Consider the following 13,964-nt stretch of genomic DNA (forward strand, 5'->3'; position numbering starts at 1 on the left):
CAAACTCGGTGGGACCGAATCAGAAAACTCGGTCGGACCGATTCAGTGCATATGTGACCGTTAGGCAATTTCGGTGGGACCGACATATCATTTCGGTGGGACCGATATCATTAGGGTTAGGGCATAACGTAATCTCGGTTGGACCGATTACTCAAACTCAGTTGTACCGACTTTGGTAATAAGCTAACCAGAGAGTTGGTCAGGCAAACTCGATGGGACCGATTCACTCACCTCGGTGGGACCGAAGTGTTACGAAAAGGAAACAGAGAGTTTGCATTCAGACTCGGTGGGACCGATCGCTTATCTCGGTTAGACCAAAACGTTACAAAGGGAAATAGAGATTTTGCAATCCCATCTTGGTGAGACTGAGATCCCTATCGGTGAGACCGAACAGACTAGGGTTTCTGGCAGTGGCTATGTCAAATGAACTCGGTGGCACCAGATGGATCAAATCGGTAGGGCCGAGTTTGACTTTTGGTTTTGGGACATATGTGGATATGAGAAAGTGGTTGAGGGATTTTGGAGCATATCTCTAAGCATTTTGGGCAAGTAAGCCATTAAGCAACACCTCATCCCCTTTTAATAGTATTGGCTTTCCTATAGACTCAATGTGATCTTGGATCACTCAAAATAGAAAATGCAGAGTCCTGAGCTTTGAGCTTGAGCCAATCCTTTGTCCTTAGCATCTTGAAGGGGTTCCACATCATCTTTCGATGCCACTCCACTGTTGGACTTATCTGAAATATACTAGATGAAAGTATTAGTCCAACAAGAGATATGTTGACATTAATTACCAAAATCACCCAAGGAGCACTTGTGCTTTCAATCACCCCCTTTTTGGTAATTGATGACAACATACATCAAAGCTTTAGATAAGGATATAGATAAAGGCAAGTAAAGCTTTGGAAGGACATGTAACATGCATAGGCCCCCCTACATGTATGCAATCATGTAATATAGAACATTGGATTATGTGAGTGCATAATCATGACAGAGCAAGCAATGAGTTACATGTATCTTGGCTATATGCATCAGAGCAAATGGTGTGAACATGGGAAAGGTACCTTCATGCTCATGAGTCCTTCTTCCAAACAATATGTACATCAACAAGAGATCCTCATGTACATGAGTGTGATGCATATACTTACCTTGTGGTCTCAAACTGGCTTTGAAAGAGATGAACCTGAGTAAAGAAGGTTAGACAACACAGAAACATCTACTAAGCAGAGCAAGAACAGTAAACCACAAAAGTACCAAGATTGGGATGACATGTATAGAGTGAGTACTAGGTACTCTATTTGAGTGTAGACATGTCCCCAAAGGTAAAGATATGCAATGAATTTGAAGATTTCCTTCCCTTAGATGTCTTGCTCCCCCTGAATCTTATAATGGATATTGGGAGAAGATAGGGAAAGGAAAATCAGAGCAAAGCAAACACAAAAACAATATGAACATGTCTTTCCCCACTAAAGACATGTAACTTCTCTCCTCTTTGAATACCAAGCAATTGAGGTCTTTCTTATGAAAAGAAAAGGAATGTCTCTCTCCCCCTGTTGCTCTATCTCTCTAATGGAGTGATTTAGCTTTGATGTGAACTCTCTCTCCCCCTTTGACATCAATTTCAAGAAGGGTCTTCTAGAGTGTGAGTCAAAATAGGTTTGGTCCTTGAGGCACAGAGCAAAGCAGCACATAGAATATGATGCTGGTAGAGGATAAGAATCATCGAGTGGAGCTGGAACAAAGTGTGCAGAATGCAAATGACAAAGTGATTTCTCAGTGTTGAAGTCGGCTAAACCGAGTTAGTTCCTTTGGTGGCACCGAAAAAATTCGGTTTGACCGAAAGAGGAAAGTCGGTTTGTCCAAATTCATTTCAGAGAAAGTGCACTAGTTAGCTCAGCTCACTAAGCAAGTAAAATCTCACAAGGATTTTCAGGGAATTAACTAAAGGATTTGCAATGAATTAGATGCAGAGAAATGCAGAATAGAAATAGAAGAAAATAATTCTAGATGAAGTTTTTTTTGAAAGAGGAACAAATATGCATGAGACAAAATGCAATAACAATGAGAAACACTAGAGAACTTCATCTAGAGTTGGTCGGCGACAAAGTCACCTATGTTAGAGTATATTGACTTAGGAGTCAGGTGAGGACACTTGATCATAGGTCATACTCATCGTTTAAGCTCAAAATGGGGTTGCCATTTTTCGTTTAAGCATCTTGATGTAATATCATCTTGTTGAGTTGCTTTGACCCATGTCTTGGGGTAAAGCTTCTCTAAGATGGAATAACATACCTTGGGTGGTGGTGTTGAACTTGATCATGTAGTTGAACTTGTGTGGGATGCTCGATGTTGATGTAGTTCGTTTGGAGCACCACTTGTAATTGGAGTTCATCTACCTACATGGATTAGATTTGCAAGGAAGAGCACTTGTGTATCCAAAATGACAATCATGAAATTTTACTTAGGAATCTATCAAAGGATATGTTTGAAGAGTTTCATGCTTCCTTGACTTCAACCACCGTAAAGTAGAGACTTGGTGATGTAGAGAATGCTCAAGATGTGAATGAGTTGCAATCTCATAGATTTAGATCCATCCAAGTACCTACATGGGTTAGATAACATGCAAGTGTGCAAATGTATCCAAGATATGTGATCATCATCATGAGAAAATATCAAAGATTAGTCATAGGCTCATGTCTTGCATGTATCCCAATGGAGTTCCTACTCCAAGTTTGAGGCATCAATGATGTTCAATTCACCTCTCAACCTGCAAAACACTTTCTCATCAAGTGGTTTAGTGAATATATCCGCCAATTTCTTGTCGGTGCGAAGATGCTTAAGGTTAATGTCACCCTTAGCAACATGATCTCGAATGAAATGATGACGAACTTCAATGTTCTTAGTTTGAGAGTGTTGCACGGGATTGTGAGCAATCTTAATAGCACTTTCATTGTCACAAAGCAAAGGAACATGTTTCACGTGTATCCCATAATCTTTAAGAGTTTGGGTCATCCAAAGTAATTGAGCACAACATGAACCAACGGTAATGTATTCAGCTTCGGCGGTGGATAAGGATACCGAGTTTTGTTTCTTGGAGGACCAAGACATAGATATACTGAGAAATTGACAAGTACCCAAAGTGGACTTTCTATCAACCTTGTCACCGGCATAGTCCGAGTCGGAGTAGCCTACATGATTAAAAGAGGCCCTCTTTGGATACCAAATGCCAAAGCTTGGTGTATGAATTAAGTATCTCACTATCCTTTTCACGGACTTAAGATGACATTCTTTAGGGGCCGCTTGATATCGTGCACACATGCACACACTTAGCATGCTATCGGGACGAGAGGCACATAGATACAATAATGAACCAATAATAGAATGATAAACCTTTTGATCAACGGGTTCACCATCTTTGGTCAAGTCAAGTTGTCCACTAGTAGGCATGGGTGTACTCATACCTTTGCATTCTTGCATATTGAACTTCTTGAACAAGTATTTGGTGTACTTCGTTTGAGAGACGAAGGTGCCTTCCTTAGTTTGCTTAGTTTGCAAACCAAGAAAGAACTTGAGTTCACTCATCATAGACATCTCAAACTTCTCCGACATAAGCTTCCCAAACTTCTCACTAAAATGAGGGTTAGTTGATCCAAATATAATATCATCAACATAAATTTGGCACACAAATAATTCTCCATTAACCCTTTTAGTGAAAAGAGTAGAATCAAATTTTCCAATCTCAAAGCCTTTTTCAATAAGGAACTTGGTCAAGCATTTATACCATGCTCTAGGAGCTTGTTTAAGACCATAAAGAGCTTTGTGAAGCTTGTGAACATGATTGGGTTTCTTAGGATTAACAAAGCTGGGAGGTTGCTTAACATAAACTTCCTCCTCAATTTCACCATTTAGAAAAACACTTTTAATGTCCATTTGGTATAAAGTGATATCATGGTGATTAGCATAGGCAAGTAAGATGCGAATGGACTCAAGTCTAGCAACGGGGGCATATGTCTCACCATAGTCCATACCTTTGACTTGAGTGTAGCCTTGGGCGACGAGACGTGCTTTGTTGCGAACTACTTGTCCATCTTCATCTTGCTTGTTGCGAAACACCCATTTGGTACCGATGATGTTGTGGTTGTTGTCGGGCTTCTCGACCAATGTCCACACTTGGTTTCTCTCAAAGTTATGTAGTTCTTCATGCATGGCGTTTATCCAATCCGAATCTTCCAATGCTTCTTCAACCTTCATAGGTTCAATGCTAGAGATGAATGAATAATGTTCACAAAAGTTAGCCAAACAAGATTTAGAGCGAGTGATTCTCCCGGTTTGGATATCATTGTAGATTTTATCGACGGGATGATCTCTAGCAACTCTTGCTCGAACTCGTGAGAGCTTTTGCTTTGATCGGGATGGAACATCTTCTTCATCAGCTCGTTCCTCTTCTTGGCCTTCATCGTTATTAACATTGTCGTTCTCTCGTCGTGGTGGAGAAGGAGGTTGATGCGGTTCATCTTGGTGTACTTCCTTGTTTTCTTCATCTTGGTGTGTCCCACTTGTGGATGCCTCCATATCAACTCTTGGTTCACCTTGTCGTGAGGTAGAAGCTTCCACTTGGATGGACGAGGTACTCTCCTTCACCTTCGTTGGACGAACCTTGCCAATAGACAAGTCTTGGATTGCTTCCGACGGATCTTTATCTCCTACATCAATTGGCAATTGCTCTACTTGTGAGCCATTAGATTCATCAAACTTCACATCTACATTTTCTTCAACCTTTCGGGTGAAATTGTTGTAGACACGATAAGTGTGAGAGTTTGAGCCATAACCAAGTAGGAATCCCTCATGAGATTTAGGAGCAAATTTAGAACGATGATGCTTGTTGAGAATGTAGCACTTTGAGCCGAATACTCGAAAGTATCCAACTTGGGGTTTGTTACCGGTGAGGAGCTCGTATGTTGTCTTGCCGAGTAGCTTGTGAAGATACAAGCGATTTGTTGCATGACAAGCTGTGTCAACCACCTCCGCCCAAAAGTGCTTCGGCATCTTGTACTCATCAAGCATCGTTCTTGCCATTTTGATGAGCGTCCGGTTCTTCCTCTCAACAACTCCATTTTGTTGAGGTGTGTACATAGACGAGAACTCATGTGAAATCCCTTCTTCGTCAAGAAAGGTGTCCACATTAGCGTTCTTGAACTCCATTCTGTTGTCGCTGCGAACCTTCTTGATCTTCACTTCAAACTGATTTTGGGCCTTCCTAGAGAAGTTTTTGAAGATCTTTTGGACCTGCGATTTATCATTGAGAAAGAACACCCACGTAAATCTTGAAAAATTATCAACTATAACTAGACCAAAAGAATTCCCACCGAGACTTTTGTAAGCGTTGGGACCGAAAAGATCCATGTGAAGTAGCTCGAGCGGCCCCCTTGTGGTCATGATGTTCTTCACGGGATGCCTTCCTCCAACCTGTTTACCTACTTGACAAGCACTGCAAAGTCTATCCTTATCAAATATGACATCTTTGATTCCAAGGATATGATTACCTTTAATAAGCTTGTCAAGGTTTCGCATGCCCACATGACCTAACTGTCTATGCCACAACCAACCTTTAGAGGATTTAGCAATTAAGCAAGTTCTAGGTTGAGCCTTTTTAGTGAAATCAACAATGTATAGATCACCTTTGCGTATATCGGTAAATACCATTTTATGATTATCTCTATGAAACACTTGGCAATCTACTTCGGTAAATAGGACATTGAAACCAAAGACAGCTAGTCTAGAAACAAAAAACTGATTATAGCCAAGAGATTCAACGAGCATGACATTTTGTATGGAGCTATCATGTGAGATGGCCACCTTACCAAGGCCAACCACCTTACCCTTTGAGTTATCACCAAAAGTGACATACTTTCGAGGGTCGTCGTTTTCAGAAAGCTCACGAAACATGTCTTTATCTCCGGTCATGTGATTGGTGCATCCACTATCAAGAACCCATTCCTTTCCTCCTGGCATGTATCCCCGAAGATTTTCCATAAGACCAAAGTGTCTCATTGCATCATCAAGATCAAAGTCACTATCATCATCCTCATCATAGTATCCATGTTCAACATCGTCATGTGGTGGATCAATTCCTAGAGAGGGTGATTCATTAGAATGAGTTTGACAATGATCTTCTTTATGAATTATAATAGCTTCGAGAATAATATTGCTAATAATTCCAACATCTTCTTTGGCACGCATAAGATTTGTAGCTCAAATAGACAATCACCAAACATAGGATCATTGGAATTCATCTTACTCAAACAATAGACTTATGGAGAATTTCATCTAGATTTTGCAAGGAATAATTTGGAAAGCGTTCCTCAAGAAATTTCCATATGGTGTTGGCACACTTAAGAGTAGGCAAGCAACCTATCAAGTTTCTAAGCAAACCTCTAGTGATAAGATTAACAGTTCTAAGATTGTGAATCATGTCAATTGACTCATCAAGGGCAGGATGCATAGGATCAACAATAGGTGCACAAGGACTAGTAATGTACTTGTTCAAATGATATTCATTGAAAATCACAAGCATCTCCTTTTGCCACTCATGAAAGTACTCTCCATCAAGTATAGGCACTCTATGTCTAAGACTCCCCAAAGTAGACTCATCCATCTCCCTCCAATGGTGTTTAAACCAAATCAATGGAGATCAAAGCTCTGATACCAATTGAAAGGATCGAGAAGATGTGTCTATAGGTGGGTGATTAGACACTCAACACACAAAGTTGGCAGTTTTTAAGTTTTTCAAGTTTGGGTGGAGTTTAAGCATAAGTTTAACCATTCACAATACAAATCAAGCAAGGATGCAAAGAGTATATGAGCAGCGGAAAGTAAAGCATGCAACTTGCAAGAAAGTAAAGGGATGGGATTGGAGTGTGAAACGCAATTGGAGACACAGATGTTTTTGTCATGGTTCCGATAGGTGGTGCTATCGTACATCCACGCTGATGGAGAATTCAACCCACGAAGGGTAAAGGCTGCGTGAGTCCACGGACGACTCCACCCATGAAGGGTCCATGAAGAAGCAACCTTGTCTATCCCACCATGGCCATCGCCGACGAAGGACTTGCCTCACTAGGGTAGATCTTCACGAAGTAGGCGATCTCCTTGCCCTTACAAACTCCTTGGTTCACTCCACAATCTTGTTGGAGGCTCCCAAGTGACACCTAACCAATCTAGGAGACACCACTCTCCAAAAGGTAATAGATAGTGTGTTGATGATGAAATCCTTGCTCTTGTGCTTCAAATGATAGTCTCCCCAACACTCAACTCACTCTCATAGGATTGGATTTGGTGGAAAGATGATTTGAGTGGAAAGCAACTTGGGGAAGGCTAGAGATCAAGATTCATATGGTTGGAATGTAATGTCTTGGTCTCAACACATGAGTAGGTGGCTCTCTCTCAGAAAATGAGTAGTGTAAGTGTAGGCACAATCTGATGGCTTTCCTCATGAATGAGGAGAGGGTGGAGGGGTATATATAGCCTCCACACAAAATCTAACCGTTACACGCATTATACCAAACTCGATGGGACCGAATCAGAAAACTCGGTCGGACCGATTCAGTGCATATGTGACCGTTAGGCAATTTCTGTGGGACCGACATGTTATCTCGGTGGGACCGATATCATTAGGGTTAGGGCATAATGTAATCTCGGTTGGACCTATTACTCAAACTCGATTGGACCGACTTTGGTAATAAGCTAACCAGAGAGTTGGTCAGGCAAACTCGGTGGGACCTATTCGCTCGTCTCGGTGGGACCGAAGCGTTATGAAAAGGAAACAGAGAGTTTGCATTGCAGACTCGATGGGACTGATCGCTTATCTCGGTTAGACCGAAACGTTACTAAGCGAAACAAAGAGTTTGCAATCCCATCTCGGTGAGACCGAGATCCCTATCGGTGAGACCGAACAGACTAGGGTTTCTGGTAGTGGCTATGTCAAATGAACTCGGTGGCACCGGATGGATCAAATCGGTAGGGCTGAGTTTGACTTTTGGTTTTGGGACATATGTGGATATGAGAAAGTGGTTGAGGGCTTTTGGAGCATATCACTAAGCATTTTGGGCAAGTAAGCCATTAAGCAACACCTCATCCCCTTTTAATAGTATTGGCTTTCCTATAGACTCAATGTGATCTTGGATCACTCAAAATAGAAAATGCAGAGTCCTGAGCTTTGAGCTTGAGCCAATCCTTTGTCCTTAGCATCTTGAAGGGGTTCCACATCCTTTTGTCCATGCCACTCCACTATTGGACTTATTTGAAATATACTAGATGAAAGTATTAGTCCAACAAGAGATATGTTGACATTAATTACCAAAATCACCCAGGGAGACTTCTGCTTTCAGTGATGCGTGGTGAACTGCCTACTGTTCTCATCACAGGCCGCTGGGAGCGTCATTGGAGCCACGGGGATCACCATTGGAACCGCTGGATGTCCTCTCTGTATGTGTCGTCGTGGAGGTTCTTATTGTGTCGTGTGACGCGAGAGATGAAGGTAAATGGCCGCAGGAATAAATGGGGGCCGGGCGGCCTGGATTCTTGGCGCGTCCGCCCGACGCAACCATATGCACATGAACGTGCGTGATCGTGCGCCGGCCCCAAACACTGGTAGCGCGCATGGAGGGACGAGGGCAGAGCACCCGGAGGGACGCGATAGGGCAGGGCGCACGCTACGGACGCCTCAACCACAAGCAACCACACACATAGATGAGTTGAACATGTAGGAAATGGTCGCCTACAAGCGGGCCGACACTTGCATCACTGCGTAGAGAGCGGTCGTGTGCTACTACCTCCGTCTTGGTCTATAGTCCCCTTTATATTATGTGCCATACTTTGCCCTCAAATTTAACCAACAAAATATTAATGCATGTTACAAAAATTATATAATTGGAAACTATGTTCAAATACGAATTCAAAAATATAATCTTTGGCGACATGCATTCGAATTTTATTAGTTAAGTCCTACTTATAAACCAGGACGGGTGTATAGTAGGTAATTAAGTCGCAAACATTTTTTATTAACCATATGTGTACGTGGCCTTTCATCCTCCTCTCGCACGTCTTGTCACCCTGCTGCCGCAGACGGCTTACAGTGCAAGACTGCGCAGCGCGTGGGAGCATTCTTTTGGCCAAATGGTGGTGCCAATGAATCGTCGGTGAGCCCGTTCCCGTGCAACCTCGCAGGTTCCCGTGCAAGCTTCCCGCCCGACTGGGTGTAATCCCCAAAAATCCCAATGCTTACCGGCCTGCTATAAAAACCCTCAGAATCGGCGAGTCCTGCGTCGCATTTTCCCCTCCCTCCCTGTAGCTTATCTCGCATGCTTCTCCCACAATCACCAATGGCACCGGTCCATCATGGTCGCTCAGCCACTCCACTGTCATCAGACGACAGCTGCAGCTGGGAGGCTACACTGCGGCGGTGGTGCAGTCGCCGGCGTAGTGTAGTGCACGAGGCGTCCCTGTTGGGTTTGCGCGGAACACCCATCACATGCTCTGCGGCCGGTGCCCGTCGGCAGCTGTTGCCGGATGCCGTTGCTGCCACACCACCGTCGAAAGCCAGGGCCATCGCCCGCTCCGCCACCACGGCCCGAAGGCGGGAGGTGGCCGTCGTGGCCGCCACCCCATTGCCGGCTACCGTGGCCAGCACCCGCTCCGCCACCATGGCCCGAAGGCGGGAGGTGGTGGTCGTGGCCGCCACCCCATCATCGACCGCCCTGGCCGCCAGCCCACCATTGACTGCCGGGGTCATCACCCGCTCCACCACCACCGCCTGAAGGGAGGAGGCGGAGGTGGATGCTGGCATGTGTGTTAGTGACCTTGCGCGCTACACCGAGTTCCTGCGGGAGGAGGAGGAGCGCCTCGTCGAGCATGCAAAGAGCCCTACAGCCGCCGTGGCTGCGGCATACGCCACCTCAGAGGCGAGGAATCAGGAGATCTACAAGGAGAACCACCACTTCGAGAGGGATCATCTGGAGCGGTAGTGGGTGTTCGAGCTGGCGAGCGTCGCCGAACATGCAACAGTGGCAGGCACCGTATTGCATTTGTCCAACTCGTCGGTAAGCTCCTCCTCCTCTGCTTCTTACTGAGCGTGCTTGGCAGAGGAGAGGCTACCGGAAGTAGTACAAAGCCCCTCCATAGTAGTAGTAGTATTTAGGGGCTATTTTGTTCAGTTCATCTGGCTATAGATGTGGTGGAACTATACAACGTACTTAAAATTAGCTAGTATATAAAGTAGAACTAGCTATTTCAGTACGTGGTTGGCAACAATTGGGGAAAAGTTTGGTCGGTTCAGCTGTCAAGTAGAACTGTTTGTATAAATTAAGCACGACAACTTAATCTATGAATGAAATCTATGCTTATTTACTGAATTTTAGTTGCAAAAATTAGATAGTGCTAGTACTTTTTAGCTGCATATTTTGACAAATCGCGGTGTTACAAGGTTGACAAATGGCAATGTAACTAGATCAACAAATGTCAATCTTTCAAGTATGAAAAATGGCAACATACCCAATATGACAGATCCAAATCTTACCAAATTGTTTGTAAGTGGTTGCACACGGGTCATCCAAAACAACCATTTGCGTTAAAGAGATGCACGAATCCTGCTCTCGCTCTGCATATGGGTGTTCTATCTAAAACGTTTGCGATCAACAGCTGCACAAATCCTGCTCGGCACATTTCCCCTTGGCTTCCTGGGGAAGATGTCGGTTTGCATACGGGTGTTCTAACTAAAACGTTTGCGATCGAGATACAATATTAGACCCAAGAAAAAAAACTATTTCCGGCGTTGGCAGAGGCGGCGTGTCGTGCCGTCCTTGTCGTTGTCGTCCTCTCAGACGCCGTTGTTGAAGTCTTCAAGGCAGATCAAAATGTTCTGCACATGTAAATCAAACATCATGTCGTCGTGTGATCAACGAGCAGGGTGTGGGAGGACGGCAGCTGGCGCCACTGAGAGTCAGCGGTGCAGCATCCCATGCCGCTAAGGGGGGCGCGTGCACGGGCACGGGCGCGGCGGGTGTAGTCAAACGCATAGGGACCGACACCGTGGTGGGTGGAGGGGCGCGCACGCGCACGGGCACGGGCACGGGCGCTGGCGCTGGCATGTACACGAGCTCGTGTGGGTCTGTGGAGACCTCGGTTACGCCCATGGCTTCCAGCTCTGCGATAGTGCTCAGCGACCAGGCGCTAGGACGGGAGCGGGGCAACAACTGCTGCGGCCAGCTCGTTCTAGGACATGTCGATGAGGCCCCATTCCTCCTTATTTTCTATCTCCTCTGGCTCGGAGTCGACTTCACCAAACTTGAAGACTAGTGGCAGATGATCCTTCTGCGCCATGGCGTTGGTGGAGGTCTGCGGGATGGAGGGGAATGGGGGGCGAATAGTAAGGCCGCCCGTATTAAGCAGCAGCTCGGGCGCTATTAATGAAGAGGAAGGCGGCCGGCCATGGAAGTCAAAGGGCTCGATTCCCAGTGAGCTTGCGCATCGTATAGCTCGCACACTTCCCGATGAGCCTGCGCACTGGAGGACAGCTTGCACGCCTCTCGGTCAGCCTGTGCAGTGGACTGCGCTCACACGCCTCCCGTTCAGTCAAGCAGCTGTTCGCACAACACCTCCTATAGCCATTAGAACGAAGACACGTGCCGTCATGTGAATGGTTAGCATAACACACACGATTTGAATTATACAAATGTTTGCGAGGTTAGAGTGGCAGCTATTTGTTTGAAAATGCCTTTGTTGGCTGTTACGCGAGTGCCTCTTCTCTCAAACGAAAAATACCACAGCATGCCGGGTGCCATTCCAAAATAGCATGCCAACTTTCATGAATTTCAGACGAGTTTTTCTAGAATTTAAAAACAAAGTATCTCAACATTTTTGCCGGCAATCAACAGTGCCCTAGTTTTTGAAATTCATTCCCATTTCTTGCATGGGACCTAAGCATGCACCCAAGCACAAAGATTTGATTTTTCAACCAATTTATATGCACTCGAGCATGTGCATGTAGTTCAAATTTGAATTATGCACATAAAATGCCTAGAAAACCTAGTTAATGTATAAAAATGTCCAAATGAACCCCGAAAAATTGCAAAATTTAACACAACACTCCTGTTGTTCTATGTTGACACTAGAAGAACTTTGAAAGCAATAAGAGGCAGCGGATATCATTTCGTCCCCGAAGGTGGGACATTCCTACCGAAGCCATCAGACTTGTTGTGAGAAGCTCTGTTTTCTGAGAAGCTTATACCCAAACTTGCCCCAAATGGGATAAAAAAATTACCACGACATGTCGACGCCGCTCCATGTAACATGCCAAGTTTCATGAATTTCAGACGAGTTTTGGATTTACTAGAATTTAAAAACCAGGAATCTCAATGTTTGCGACCGAGTGACGGTGCCAGGGTGCTTGCCATTCATTCTCATTTCTTGCATGGGACCTAAGCATGCAACCAAGGACAAAGATTTTATTTTTCAACCAATTTATATGCATTAGAGCATGTGCATGTAGTTCAAATTTGAATTATGCACATAAATGCATTGAAAACTCAATTAATGCATAAAAATGTCCAAACGAACCCCTAAAAATCCCAAAAATTGACACAACACTCCTATTGTTCTATGTTGACACTAGAAAAAATTTGAAAGCAATAAGAAGCAGCAGATATCATTTCGTCCCCAAAGGTGGGACGTTCCCTACCGAAACCATCAGGCTTGTTGTGAGAACCTTTGGTTTGTGAGAAGCATATCCCCAAACCTGCGCCAAATGGGAAAATATTTTTACCACGACATGTTGATGCTGCTCCATGATAGCATGCCAAGTTTCATGAATTTCAAATGAGTTTTGGATTTACTAGAATTTAAAAACCAAGAATCTCAATGTTTGTGGCCGAGTGACGGTGGCAGGGTGCTTGACATTCATTCCCATTTATTGCATGGGACCTAAGCATGCAACCAAGGACACAAATTTGAATTTTCAACTAATTTGTATGCATTAGAGCATGTTCATGTAGTTCAAATTTGAATTGTGCTCATAAATGCGTTGAAAACAGAATGGATGCATAAAAATGTCCAAACAAACCCCGAAAAATCCCAAAAATTGACACGACACTCCTTTTATTCTATGTTGACACTATAAATTTTTTGAAAGCAATAATAGGCAGCGGATATCGTTTCATCCCTAAAGGTGGGACGTACCCTACCGAAAACATCAGGCTTGTTGTGAGAGCCTTTGGTTTGTGAGAAGCATATCCCCAAATGTGCCCCAAATGGGACAATATTTTTACCACGGCATGTTGATGTTGCTCCATGATAGAATGCCAAGTTTCATGAATTTTAGACGAGTTTTGGATTTACTAGAATTTAAAAACTAGATTCTCAATGTTTGCGGCCGAGTGACGGTGGCAGGGTGTTTGACATTCATTTCCATTTCTTGCATGGGACCTTAGCATGCATCCAAGGACACATATTTGAATTTTCAACCAATTTATATGCATTAGAGCACGTGCATTTAGTTCAAATTTGAATTGTGCTCATAAATGCATTAAAAACGCAATTAATGCATGAAAATGTCAAAACGTACCCCGAAAAATCCCAAAAATTGACACAACACTCATGTTGTTTTATGTTGACACGAGAAACATTTTGAAAGTAAGAAGAGGCAACATATATCGTTTCATCCCCCAAGGTGGCACTTACCTTACTGAAACCATCAGACTTGTTGTGAGAGAAGCTCTGGTTTGTGAGAAGCTTATACTCCACACCTATCCCAAATGGGGCAATATTTTTACCATGGCATGTCACTGCCGTTCCATGATATCATGTCAAGTTTCATGAATTTCAGACGAGTTTTCGATTTACTAGAATGTGAAAAGCATGTATCTCAATGTTACTGGCTGAGCGACAATGTCAAGGTGTTTGACATTCATTCT

Source organism: Triticum aestivum, chromosome 2B (genome assembly GCF_018294505.1).
Source record: "Triticum aestivum cultivar Chinese Spring chromosome 2B, IWGSC CS RefSeq v2.1, whole genome shotgun sequence".
Classification (NCBI taxonomy): domain Eukaryota; kingdom Viridiplantae; phylum Streptophyta; class Magnoliopsida; order Poales; family Poaceae; genus Triticum; species Triticum aestivum.